At 49.2% G+C, this 13307-nt stretch overlaps 1 protein-coding gene and 1 long non-coding RNA gene across 3 annotated transcripts in view; one reads left to right on the forward strand and one right to left on the reverse strand.

Annotated features, from left to right (window-relative positions):
* The window catches only part of AQP8 (aquaporin 8), a 142157-nt gene that overhangs the window by 98237 nt on the left and 30613 nt on the right, over positions 1–13307 (reverse strand). The window lies entirely within an intron of this gene.
* LOC137525585 (uncharacterized) overlaps positions 9611–13307 on the forward strand; it is a 21410-nt gene continuing 17713 nt past the window's right edge. For both annotated transcript variants that reach the window (XR_011022942.1, XR_011022943.1), the window contains exon 1: positions 9611–9892. This is a non-coding gene — a long non-coding RNA (uncharacterized lncRNA). The remainder of the gene's footprint in view (positions 9893–13307) is intronic.

Here is a 13307-nt window from a genome sequence, read left to right on the forward strand (position 1 = left end):
TGTTACCTCCTCTGTAGTTATTTTCACATGCAGTTAATTAACAGCCTGTCTTTAACTTTAGAATTCTGGAGTTATTTTAAGGATTGAAGAGTTAACATAAAGACAGAAGAGTGAACTTTAAGTTTGCCTGAGGTAAAATATTTCCTGTACACTACATGCATCATCACCATGGTGATCACTCTAGAAACGTTATTAAAGACAGGAGATAAGCTTAGTGAATTGAGGCCATACTCTTTGAATACATGGCAAAAACCTCCACCAACATTATTATTAAGGATAAAATGTATAAAATATTCTATGAATGGTATCAAACACCTAAAACCCTATCAAAAATCTGTAGGTCCCCATCTGTTCAGTGCTTCCACTGCTCAGACAGTAATACAGCACACTTGTTGTGTCATTGCCCCTCATTCCTGATATTTGGGATAACTGTTTTAAAGGAAACCTGAAGCCAGAGGTATATGGAGGCTGCCATATTTATTTCCTTTTAAGCAATACCAGTTGCCTGGCTGCTGATGCTCTGCCTCTTAAAGAGACTCTGTAACAAAAATGTCATCCTGTTTTCTACCATCCTACAAGTTCCTAAACCTATTCTAATGTGCTCGGGCTTACTGCAGCACTTTCTACTATCACGATCTCGTAATAAATCAATGTATCTTTCCCCTGTGGGACTTGTCGCCAGAGCCGGATTAAGGCTAAATGGGGCCCTAAGCAAAGTAACTGATTTGGGCCCCCCATCATGTCGTAATAGAATCAGAAGATGCAGCTGCACAGCAACATGCCGCACACACCGGGGCAGCCGAGCTACTGGTTGCCTATGGGCAACAGCCCGCTTTCCTCTGTGGGTGCACAATGCAGGGAATAGTAGCGGCAAAATGCAGAGTGAGAGATAAATGGCTGGGTCATTTGCACTCAGGGGCTAGGGCACCCCTGTGAAGAGGGCGCCAGATATCACAGCAGCAGCACTTTCCCCCTGCATCTCCAGCCTGGCAATAGCAGAAAGCTCTGGACACCGCCAAACCGGAAGCCGTTCCCCAGACAGAATTACATAACCACCCCCACCACCGAACAACCGATTTCCTCCCAAACTAGACAGCCACCATGCAGCCTCCATCCCAGTGAATACGATAGTCCAGCAAAGAAGGCAGCCACAGCGGGAGAGAATGACAGCACCAGATGACTCACATTCACCTATTGCGATCCAAGCAATAGAGGTCCCGTCATCTGGAGCCCATCTGTCTCCTCTAGAGTGCTGCCGCTCTGTTACTACTACTATTACTACTTCCTACTTCTTGTCTGATCTAAGAATCAGGAAGTTCAGAGCGAGCGGCTGCACTGTAGAAGAGACAGATGGGTTTCAGATGACAGGATCTCTATCGCTTGGATCATGGATAGGTGAGTGAGCGTTTGCCATCTGCTGCTATCATTCTTGCTGCAGCTGTGGTTATCTGTGGGAAGGGAGGGCAGAGTGGGCAGCGGCAGAGCGCACAGTAGCAGAAGGGGGACCTAGGAGGAAAGCCTGGCTCTGAAGACAATCAGCAGCGCACGGCATCATTTGACAAGACAAATAACATTTATTTTGCGCTTTTCTCCTGGCAGACTCAAAGCGACAGAGCTGCAGCCACTAGGACGCGCCCTATAGGCAGTAGCAGTGTTAGAGAGACTTGCCTAAGGTTTCATACTGAATAGCTGCTGGCTTACTGAACAGGCAGAGCCGAGATTCGAACCCTGATCTCCTGTGTCAGAGGCAGAGCCCTTAAAGGGACCCCGAGTAGTGCCTGTGTGTATGCCTTTAAGCATACCCACAACTAATTAATTACATCCTCACACCTACCAGCATGATGTTTGTAATTATATCCCCCTGGGTTCCTTATATTTCATTGCATTGGGCTGAATCGAGCTGCCGACTTTGGAGAAAAGTCGTCCTGTGGCCGTGATTTCTATTGCAAAAATAGCGAAAACTAAAAGGCATAGGACGGACATTTATATATCATTGGAAAGAGGAGAAAGAGAGCTTTAAAATGATATGCATCTTTCCATAGTTACTGCACTGCTCAGAGTCCCTTTAACCATTACACCATCCAGCCACCGTTGACAGGATGGCAAGGGCTGGTTAATGTGCTGATGGGGCCCCTTTGACTCTGAATGGGGCCCCAAGCGACTGCTTTTGTTGCCTGGTCAGTAATCCGGCCCTGCTTGTCGCCCTGTGTCTGGAAGGCTGCCAACTCTTTAGTGATCTGTTATGAACGCCTCCTCCAGGCCCCCTCTATGCACACTCGTGTGTGCGTGCGTGCGTGCGTGTGTTATTTACATTAGCCAGCTTTTCTCTGCTCTCTTATCTTTGACAAGCTGGATAAATCCTCCTCTGTTCACATACTGAGGAGTCACATGCTGAGGAATTACAGACACGGGCAGAGCTGTCTGCAGGAAGAAGCAATTAGCTTGTAACTCTTCAGTGGATGAGAGCTGCAGGGGGAAAGAAACACACAAATGATCTCTTGAGATTCAAAAGGAATGTTGTATACAGCCTGCTTGTGTATGGATGTATTTTTTATGTGTGGACATACTGTACATCAACCTACTTCCTGTTTTGGTGGCCATTTTGTTTGTTTACAAACAAACTTTTTAAAACTGTTTTTGACTACTTTTAATGCGGCGAGGAGCGGCGAAATTGTGACAGAGGGTAATAGGAGATGTCCCCTAACGCACTGGTATGTTTACTTTTGTGCAATTTTAACAATACAGATTCTCTTTAAGCCTCATCTACATGGTACAATTTTCCATCAGATCAGATCTATTAGACGATCTATTAGATAATTTCCAGATGGGCCATTCGGATTGCGTTAGATTTTGCAATAGATTTTGGGGACTTATCCAAGCAAAATCTATCGCAAAATTTATATGAAACAATGTGGACGTCTACACACGATGCAATTTCTTATAAGATCTATCTAATAGATCCATCTATCTGATGGAAAATTGTGCCGTGTAGATGAGGCTTAATTCTTACAGCCCTGAATAAGCATGCAGCAAATCAGGCGTTTCTGACATTATTGTCAGATCTGACAAGATTAGCTGCATACTTGTTTCTGGTGTGATTTAGACACTACTGCAGCCAAATAAATCAGCAGGGCTGTCAGACAACTGGTATTGCCTAAAAGGAAATAAATATGGCAACCTGAATATACTTCCCGCTTCAGGTTCCCTTTAAAGGACCTCTTTCACGAAAATCTTAAAATTTTAAATACATGTAAACATATACAAATAAGAAGTACGTTTCTTCCTAAGTAAAATGAGCCATAAATTACTTTCCTCCTATGTTGCTGTCACTTACAGTAAGTAGTAGAAATCTGACATTACTGACAGATTTTGGACTAGCTCATCTTCTTATGGGGGGTTCTCAGGGTTTTCTTTATTTTTAAAAGCACTTAGTGAATAGCAGTTGCTCTGTCCAACTGCCACAAAAGTGTGCAGTGAGCAGGGAGGCTGTGCAGCATCTTTGTATAAATCTTTTTCAGGGAGTGTCTTTATAAAGAATAAGGGCATGGCTAAGAATCCCCTATGGAGAGATTGACTAGCCCAAAATCTGTTGGTAATGTCAGATTTCTAATATAATACTTACTGTAAGTGACAGCAACATAGGAGAAAAGTAATGTATGGCTCATTTTACTCCAGAAGAAAAGAACTTCTTAATTGTATGCGTTTTAAATTTTAAGATGTGAGGTCAGAGAGATCTCCTTAAAGAGGAACTGTTGCAAACACAGATTGAACTGGATCCACATATAGCTTTGTTTGGCCAGAAGATCCCCCAGCTTACCAAACATCAGAATATTCTGTGCAAATACTAAATGCATAATAGCCAGACATGGGAAGGGTCCTCTGCCTCCCCATCGTGTTTTACATGACAGAATGTGGTGGATCCACCACATGGAGCAGATTTCATATTCTCTGAAGTTCAATCTATGGAGGTTCAATCGTATCTGGGCTGCATGGATAATGAGATTCCCTTTAGGTTCCCCTCCAGTTAGGGCTGGTGCACACCGAGCGGCTTTTTGGGCGTTTTCAGATCCGCTTGCGGCTGCGGATCTGCTTGGTCAATGTATCTCAATGGGGTGGTGCACACCAGAGCGGCAGGCGTTTTGCAGAAACGAAAAATGCCTGGGTGAGGCATTTTTTGGATTGCGGGTGCGTTTCTGCCTCCAATGTAAAGTATAGGAAAAACGCAAACCGCTCTGAAAAACGGCACTTCAGAGCGGTTTTGCAGGCGTTTTTGTTACAGAAGCTGTTCAGTAACAGCTTTACTGTAACAATATATGAAATCTACTATACTGAAAACCGCAGCAGCAATCCGCAAAACGCTAGCAAAACGCCTCATAAAAATTAAAAAAGCGTTTAAAAATCTGCTAGCATTTTGCGGATCTGCTAGCGGGTTTTGGTGTGCAATAGCCCTTAAAGTGGACCTGAACTCTTGCACAGGACAGAAGGAAAACAGAGAGACATGCACCCTGTATGTATTTAGAGAGTTTAACCCATCTAATTCCCCCCATCAGTGTCTAATCACAAGTTGTAATTTGATCTCTCCCCTGGGTCACCTAACTTCCATGGCAGAGATGGCAGATATGCTAATTTTAAAGCACAGGATATTAGGAATATGTCTGCTTCCATGAAAGCAGGAAGTAGACACACTGCAGATTTATTGTAGGATTTGTATCAGCTGTAACAAAGAAATGTTTTTCTTTAAAGGTTATTAGGCTGATGCTTATCTTTTAGAGGAAGTTTAGAGAGAAAGTTTAGAGTTCAGGTCCACTTTAACTGTCAAATCGTAGAAACCACTGAGCTTTGGTGTGGATTTTCCGTATGAGAGAAACTGCACTGGTCACGAGTACATTGTACCTAACCCAAATGCACAGTTTTGTACCATTTAACCTAGGGCATTTACGCCCTTTTTAAAGAGAACAAAAATTGCTATTTTTACTTGGTGGTTTGCTTCAGTAGTCTCAGTAGATGTAAACCGCCGCACCCCCGAGCCAAAACGAGGGGTTTATACCCCCCAAATCCCTGGGCAAAATCCCACGACTTTCTTGGTTGTGGATTTTGCTGCCCGGGGAGGTAGAGCTTTGAGCCGCAGCTCTGCCTCTACTGATGTGAATCGCCGTGCAGATCTCAGCCTCTCCCCGCCCCTCTCTGTGAAGGAAGACTTAGCGGGGCGGTGGAGAGGCGAAGATCCACGGCTATTTACATCAGTAGAGGCAGAGCTACAGCACAAAGCTCTGCCTCTTTCAGGAAGCGCTGCCCGGATTGCCCCCCCGAGGATTAGGGGGTCTAAAGCCCTCGTTTTGGCTCGGGGATGTGGCGGTTTACATCTACTGAGAGTACTGAAGCAAACTACCAGGTAAAAAAAGCAATTTTTTGTGGGCTTCAGTCTCTCTTTAAAGGACTTCCGAGGCCAACTAAAAAAAAAGTTAAATATCTGCATCACATTTGAAGGCACGAAAGACGCCTTCCACGCCCTCCGTGCCGTTCCGCCGGGTCCCCACCCCGGGCCGGCTCCCAACCCCACGGCCCGGGTCGGGCTCTCCTGCCTCCACTAACATGGCCGCATGAGCTGGCCGTGGCTGCGCAGTCCGCATAGCCGCGAGTGCGGCTGCGCAGCTCTAGGGCCTACCCCCCGATCCACGCTGCAGGAAACAGCCTGTAGCGTGGATCGGGGGTTGGCCCTAGAGCTGCGCAGCTGCACTCGCGGCTATGCGGACTGCGCAGCCACGGCCAGCTCATGCGGCCATGTTAGTGGAGGCAGGAGAGCCCGACCCGGGCCGTGGGGTCGCCCGGGGGGCTATTAAGCGGCGGGGACCCGGCAGAACGGCACCTTCGTGCCTTCAAATGTGATGCAGATATTTAACTTTTTTTGAGTTGGCCTCGGAAGTTCATTAAACATACTGCCTTTTTGTACGCTGTATACATTCCATTCCATTCGGGGCCCTCCTTCATCCATCTTATTTGCTTTTCAATGGTGCTATGCTGGTAATGATAACTTCTATATGTGAATTGAATAGTGGTAATCTATAGCAAACTGTTTCCTAACTCTACACCTCTCTGGCACTGCAGCTGTCCTTGGCAGATTCGGGGGCTACATATCAATAGAGTGCTTGGGGCCCCATGCAAAACCCGCACTGGAGCACCAAGCCCCTTAGTCACGCCACTGCTTACAGAACCCCCAAGGCAGGTATTATGTGCTACACTTCACTGCTTTCAGCACACTGTGCATTGCCCTCGCTATACCAGACACCTGAGTCATTCCACTAGGGCAATGGTTGATGATGGCTTCGATAGGGAAGACATGGGGATGAGTTTGCACATTCCTTGAGCTGACCCAGTCACACTGTTTTTGTCACAGTGTAAAGTGATAGCACTATGCGTAGAGATAATGAAAGAGTTATTTACTACAGCTCTAATCACTGCTGTGTAAAAGTGCAGCAAGATTTCACTCCCTGCTGCAGCCTCTGGCTCTCCCACCACCACCATGAGCTGAGTATTCGGTTTCCCATGAACAAAAGGTTAAAATGGTATAAAGCTTCATGTCAAGCCAATTCATTCTCTTTTTCTCTTGCAGCCTACAGAACCAACAGTGCTGAATTTTTGGAAAGGCCACAGAGGCCCAGGCCTTGGGTGGCAGCTGGCCACGGAGCGGCTGGACTCGGAAGAGGGATTGCTGCATATGGATGAACTTGAAGAGGCTGCAAATGGAATATGGAAGCTGCAAATAAAGAGCAACAAATGAACATAGGGAGCTGAGCTGCTGCTCAGGGGATCTGTATAGAACTGAAGAGGCTGCTGTACATGAATGTTAGACATGGAAGTAGGGGGCAGGACAAGGAATAGGAGGGGGTGCTGCTCCTTGAAGGAGGGTGCTGCACATGTCACAAGAAAGTTGGCCTAGGGGCAGAATGCACTCAGTGGCGTACCTACCGTCGAGCGGCAGGGGCGGCCCGCACCGGGTGTCTTCACAGTAGGGGGTGACACCCGGAGTCCTGTGTTGCCGTCCCTGCCGCTGCCCTGTGTTGCAAAATTTTACACCTCGCCGCCCGCTGCCCCCCCGCGGCCGTCCCCTCTGACACCCCCCCCCCCCCTCCGCCGTACTCGCTGACACCCGCCCAGCCGTCCGCGCTGCCAGGCAGGAGCAGCCCAGCCCAACTTCAGACCTCCGACCAGCCGGCGACCACTATGCGGGCGCTAGGACCTAGCGGACACCGCACTGTTATGCGGAAGTGACATCACTTCCCCATATACAGCGTGGTGTATACCGAGATCGGTGCGCCTACTCTAACTGGTCGCCGGCTGATACTGAGGTCTGAAGTTGGGCTGCTGGTGAGTTAAGGGCACCGGGGGTCCCTGCCGCTATCTAACCTGGGGTCCCTGCCGCTATCTAACCTGGGGCCCCTGTCACTATCTAACCTGGGGGTCACTATCTAACCTGGGGGGGTCCCTGTCACTGTCTAACCTGGGGGGTCCCTGTCGCTATCTAACCTGGGGGGTCCCTGTCGCTATCTAACCTGGGGGTCACTATCTAACCTGGGGGGGTCACTGTCTAACCTGGGGGGGTCCCTCCCTGTCACTATCTAACCTGGGGGTCACTATCTAACCAGGGGTCACTGTCACTATCTAACCTGGGGGGCCCCTGTCACTATCTAACCTGGGGGGCACCTGTCGCTATCTAACCTGGGGGGCACCTGTCACTATCTAACCTGGGGGGTCACTATCTAACCAGGGGTTGCTGTCACTATCTAACCTGGGGGTCACTATCTAACCAGGGGTCGCTGTCACTATCTAACCTGGGGGGTCCCTGTCACTATCTAACCTGGGGGGTCACTATCTAACCAGGGGTTGCTGTCACTATCTAACCTGGGGGTCACTATCTAACCAGGGGTCGCTGTCACTATCTAACCAGGGGGGTCGCTGTCACTATCTAACCTGGGGGTCGCTGTCACTATCTAACCTGGGGGGTCGCTGTCACTATCTAACCTGGGGGTCGCTGTCACTATCTAACCTGGGGGGTCGCTGTCACTATCTAACCTGGGGGGTCGCTGTCACTATCTAACCTGGGGGGTCGCTGTCACGATCTAACCTGGGGGGTCCCTGTCGCTATCTAACCTGGGGGGTCCCTGTCGCTATCTTACCTGGGGGGTCCCTGTCGCTATCTAACCTGGGGGGTCCCTGTTGCTATCTAACCTGGGTGTCTCTATCTAACCTGGGGTCCCTGTCACTAACCTGGGGGGGGTCACTATCTAACCTGGGGGGGTCACTGTCTAACCTGGGGGGTCCCTGTCACTATCTAACCTGGGGGTCGCTGTCACTATCTAACCTGGGGGTCGCTGTCACTATCTAACCTGGGGGGTCGCTGTCACTATCTAACCTGGGGGGTCCCTGTCGCTATCTAACCTGGGGGGCACTATCTAACCTGGGGGGTCCCTGTCGCTATCTAACCTGGGGGTCGCTGTCGCTATCTAACCTGGGGGGTCGCTGTCGCTATCTAACCTGGGGGGTCGCTGTCGCTATCTAACCTGGGGGGTCGCTGTCGCTATCTAACCTGGGGGGTCGCTGTCGCTATCTAACCTGGGGGGTCGCTGTCGCTATCTAACCTGGGGGTCGCTGTCACTATCTAACCTGGGGGTCGCTGTCACTATCTAACCTGGGGGTCGCTGTCACTATCTAACCTGGGGGTCGCTGTCACTATCTAACCTGGGGGTCACTATCTAACTGGGGGTCCCTGTCACTATCTAACCTGGGGGTTGCTGTCACTATCTAACCTAGGGGTCACTATCTAACCTGGGGGTCCCTGTCACTATCTAACCTGGGGGTCGCTGTCACTATCTAACCTGGGGGGTCGCTGTCACCATCTAACCTGGTGGATCCCTGTCGCCATCTAACCTGGTGGATCCCTGTCGCTATCTAACCTGGGGGATCGCTGTCACTATCTAACCTGGGGGGTCCCGATCTAAAGGGAGGTCCCTGTCACTATCTAACCTGGGGGGTCCCTGTCGCTATCTAACCTGGGGGGCACCTGTCGCTATCTAACCTAGGGAGTCCCTGTCACTATCTAACCGGGGGTCACTGTCACTATCTAACCTGGGGGTCGCTGTCACTATCTAACCTGGGGGTCGCTGTCACTATCTAACCTGGGGGTCGCTAGTCACTAACTGAACTGGGAGCTCCTGTGACTACCTGAACTGGGGGGCACCTGTCACTACCTAAACTGGGGGGCTCCTGTCACTACCTAAACTGGGGGGGCACCTGTCACTACATACACTGGGGGCTCCTGTCACTACCTAAACTGGGGGGTACCTGTCACTAACTGAACTGGGGGGCTCCAGTCACTAATTGAGCTGGGGGGGCTCCTGTAACTACCTAAACTGGGGGGCTCCTGTCACTACCTAAACTGGGGGGCTCCTGTCACTATCTAAACTGGGGGGCTCCTGTCACTACCTAAACTGGAGGGCTCCTGGCACTACCTAAACTAGGTGGCACCTCTCACTACCTAAACTATCTAGGCCAGCCAGCCCAACATAACCAACAGCCAACCTGCCCAAAATAACTGGCAAAAAGGCCACAGCATCACCACCAGTCAGGCTAGCATTTACTTCAACCAGCCAGCCCAGCCACAGCATCACCGCCAGCCAGCCCAGCCACAGCATCACCGCCAGCCAGCCCAGCCACAGCATCACCGCCAGTCAGGCCAGCCACAGCATCACCGCCAGCCAGCCCAGCCACAGCATCACCGCCAGTCAGGCCACAGCATCACTGTCAGGCCTTTCAGCCCACACATCATCCCCAATCCAGACAAAAATAGTATTGCCAGCCAGGCACAGCAGCCAGTAGAGGAGAATTCAGAAGCCAGGTGAGAGGTGTTTGTGAAATGCTGTCTATTTATGTGCCTCATGACTGCTGAATTTGTCTTGTTGGGGGACTCATGGTTACTGGATTTGTCTTGTTGGTGGCCTCATGATTGCTGAATTTGTCTTGTTGGGGGCCTCATGATTTGTTGGGGGCCTCAAGATTGCTGAATTTGTCTTGTTGGTGGCCTCATGATTGCTGAATTTGACTTGTTGGGGGCCTCAAGATTGCTGAATTTGTCTTGTTGGGGGCCTCATGATTGCTAACTGCGAGACTATGGGAAAAGCTGAATCATCATCATATGAGACAATAGCATTAAACCTACTTTTTTTTAGCTTTTTAAAACAGAAAATAAAACTGGGGGGTTCTAAAAAAAAAAAAAAAATACATTTTTCAGGAGTAGGATGGGTGAAATTGTTTATCTTCACAGTTTATTTTCAATTTGGATTTTCCATAATGTTCATGTATGAGTTCAAATGTTTGTATTTAGTTTAAATTGCTGTTGGCACTTTGCGATAGATAAGTGACTTTTTGCCACCACTGTCCAAATCTAATGTCCCACCATTGCTAAGTTCATGTAAACTTGTCTCCACCCGTGACCACACCCACATTTTGGTCTATGACCACACACATTTTGCGCGCAACGTACCCCCAATTACGGGGGGGGGGGGGGGGGTGACTGTGGATGATCAGCACCGGGTGCCAAATACCCTGGGTATGCCACTGAATGCACTCACATGAAGCCAGCGGACACAATTCTAAAAAATAAAATACAAAAGTGAGATGGTTGCTTCTACACATCCACAAATATGACGGCTAGACTCAGAACTGTGGCAAGGCCAAATGTGTGGGGTACCTACACCAGTTGTACATATGAACACATCTGTGTAGGCTGCTCATACAGGTTATTAGTGTAAGTACCCGAGGTGACATTATGAGGTAGACATGTGTATGTGTGTATGTACAGGCCCTTCTCAAAAAATGAGCATATTGTGATAAAAGTTCATTATTTTCTGTAATGTACTGATAAACATTAGACTTTCATATATTTTAGATTCATTACACACAACTGAAGTAGTTCAAGCCTTTTATTGTTTTAATATTGATGATTTTGGCATACCGCTCATGAAAACCCAAAATTCCTATCTCAAACAATTAGCATATCATGAAAAAGTTCTCTAAACGAGCTATTAACCTAATCATCTGAATCAACTAATTAACTCTAAATACCTGCAAAAGATTCCCGAGGCTTTTAAAAACTCCCAGCCTGGTTCATTACTCAAAACCGCAATCATGGGTAAGACTGCCGATCTGACTGCTGTCCAGAAGGCCATCATCGACACCCTCAAGCAAGAGGGTAAGACACAGAAAGAAATTTCTGAATGAATAGGCTGTTCCCAGAGGGCTGTGTCAAGGCACCTCAGTAGGAAGTCTGTGGGAAGGAAAAAGTGTGGCAGAAAACGCTGCACAACGAGAAGAGGTTACCGGACCCTGAGAAAGATTGTGGAGAAGGACCGATTCCAGACCTTGGGGGACCTGCGGAAGCAGTGGACTGAGTCTGGAGTAGAAACATCCAGAGCCACCGTGTACAGGCGTGTGCAGGAAATGGGCTACAGGTGCCGCATTCCCCAGGTCAAGCCACTTTTGAACCAGAAACAGCGGCAGAAGCGCCCGACCTGGGCTACAGAGAAGCAGCAACAAAGTACTGGCACCTGCTCACAGTGCCAAAACCACTGGTAAATGGTTTACTGACCATGGTCTTACTGTGCTCAATTGGCCTGCCAACTCTCCTGACCTGAACCCCATAGAGAATCTGTGGGATATTGTGAAGAGAAAGTTGAGAGACGCAAGACCCAACACTCTGGATGAGCTTAAGACCGCTATCGAAGCATCCTGGGCCTCCATAACACCTGAGCAGTAGAGTTGGGCCGAACGGTTCGCCTGCGAACGGTTCCACGCGAACTTCGGTGGTTCGCGTTCGCGTCCCGCAGGCGAACCTTTGCGGAAGTTCGGTTCGCCCCATAATGCACATGGAGGGTCAACTTTGACCCTCTACATCACAGTCAGCAGGCCCAGTGTAGCCAATTAGGCTACACTAGCCCCTGGAGCCCCACCCCCCCTTATATAAGGCAGCGGCGGCCATTACGGTCACTCGTGTGCTGCCTGCGTTAGTGAGAGTAGGGCGAGCTGCTGCAGACTGTCTCTCAGGGAAAGATTAGTTAGGCTTAACTTGTTCCTGTTTGGCTGCATACCTGTTCTGTGAACCCACCACTGCATACCTGTGCTGTGAACCCACCACTGCATACCTGTGCTGTGAACCCACCACTGCATACCTGTTCAGTGAACCCACCACTGCATACCTGTGCTGTGAACCCACCACTGCATACCTGTTCAGTGAACCTGCCACTGCATACCTGTTCTGTTCAGTGGACCCGCCACTGTATACCTGTTCATTGAACCCACCACTGCATACCTGTGCTGTGAACCCACCACTGCATACCTGTTCTGTGAACCCACCACTGCATACCTGTGCTGTGAACCCACCATTGCATACCTGTTCAGTGAACCTGCCACTGCATACCTGTTCTGTTCAGTGGACCCGCCACTGTATACCTGTTCATTGAACCCACCACTGCATACCTGTGCTGTGAACCCACCACTGCATACCTGTTCTGTGAACCCACCACTGCATACCTGTTCAGTGAACCCGCCACTGCATACCTGTTCAGTGAACCCGCCACTGCATACCTGTTCTGTTCAGTGGACCCGCCACTGTATACCTGTTCAGTGAACCCGCCACTGCATACCTGTTCTGTTCAGTGGACCCGCCACTGTATACCTGTTCAGTGAACCCGCCACTGCATACCTGTTCTGTTCAGTGGACCCGCCACTGTATACCTGTTCAGTGAACCCGCCACTGCATACCTGTTCTGTTCAGTGGACCCGCCACTGTATACCTGTTCAGTGAACCCGCCACTGCATACCTGTTGTGTTCAGTGAACCTGCCACTGCGGTGCGTTACACAGTGAGTTTGGTGTGTCAGTGTGAAGCAGTACCTTAATTACACTACCTGATTGATGTATACACATGCAAGATGTTTGAAAGCACTTTAGGCCTGTCATTTAGCATTCAATGTGATTTCTGCCCTTAAAACGCTGCTTTGCGTCAAATCCAGATTTTTCCCCGGGACTTTTGGCATGCTCCCCTCCAGGTGTTAGACCCCTTGAAACATCTTTTCCATCACTTTTGTGGCCAGCATAATTATTTTTTTTTTTCAAAGTTCGCATCCCCATTGAAGTCTATTGCGGTTCGCGAACTTTAACGCGAACCGAACCTTCCGCGGAAGTTCGCGAACCAGGTTCGCGAACCTAAAATTGGAGGTTCGGCCCAACTCTACTGAGCAGTGCCACAGGCTGATT

This window comes from Hyperolius riggenbachi, chromosome 7 (assembly GCF_040937935.1).
Source record: "Hyperolius riggenbachi isolate aHypRig1 chromosome 7, aHypRig1.pri, whole genome shotgun sequence".
Classification (NCBI taxonomy): Eukaryota; Metazoa; Chordata; class Amphibia; order Anura; family Hyperoliidae; genus Hyperolius; species Hyperolius riggenbachi.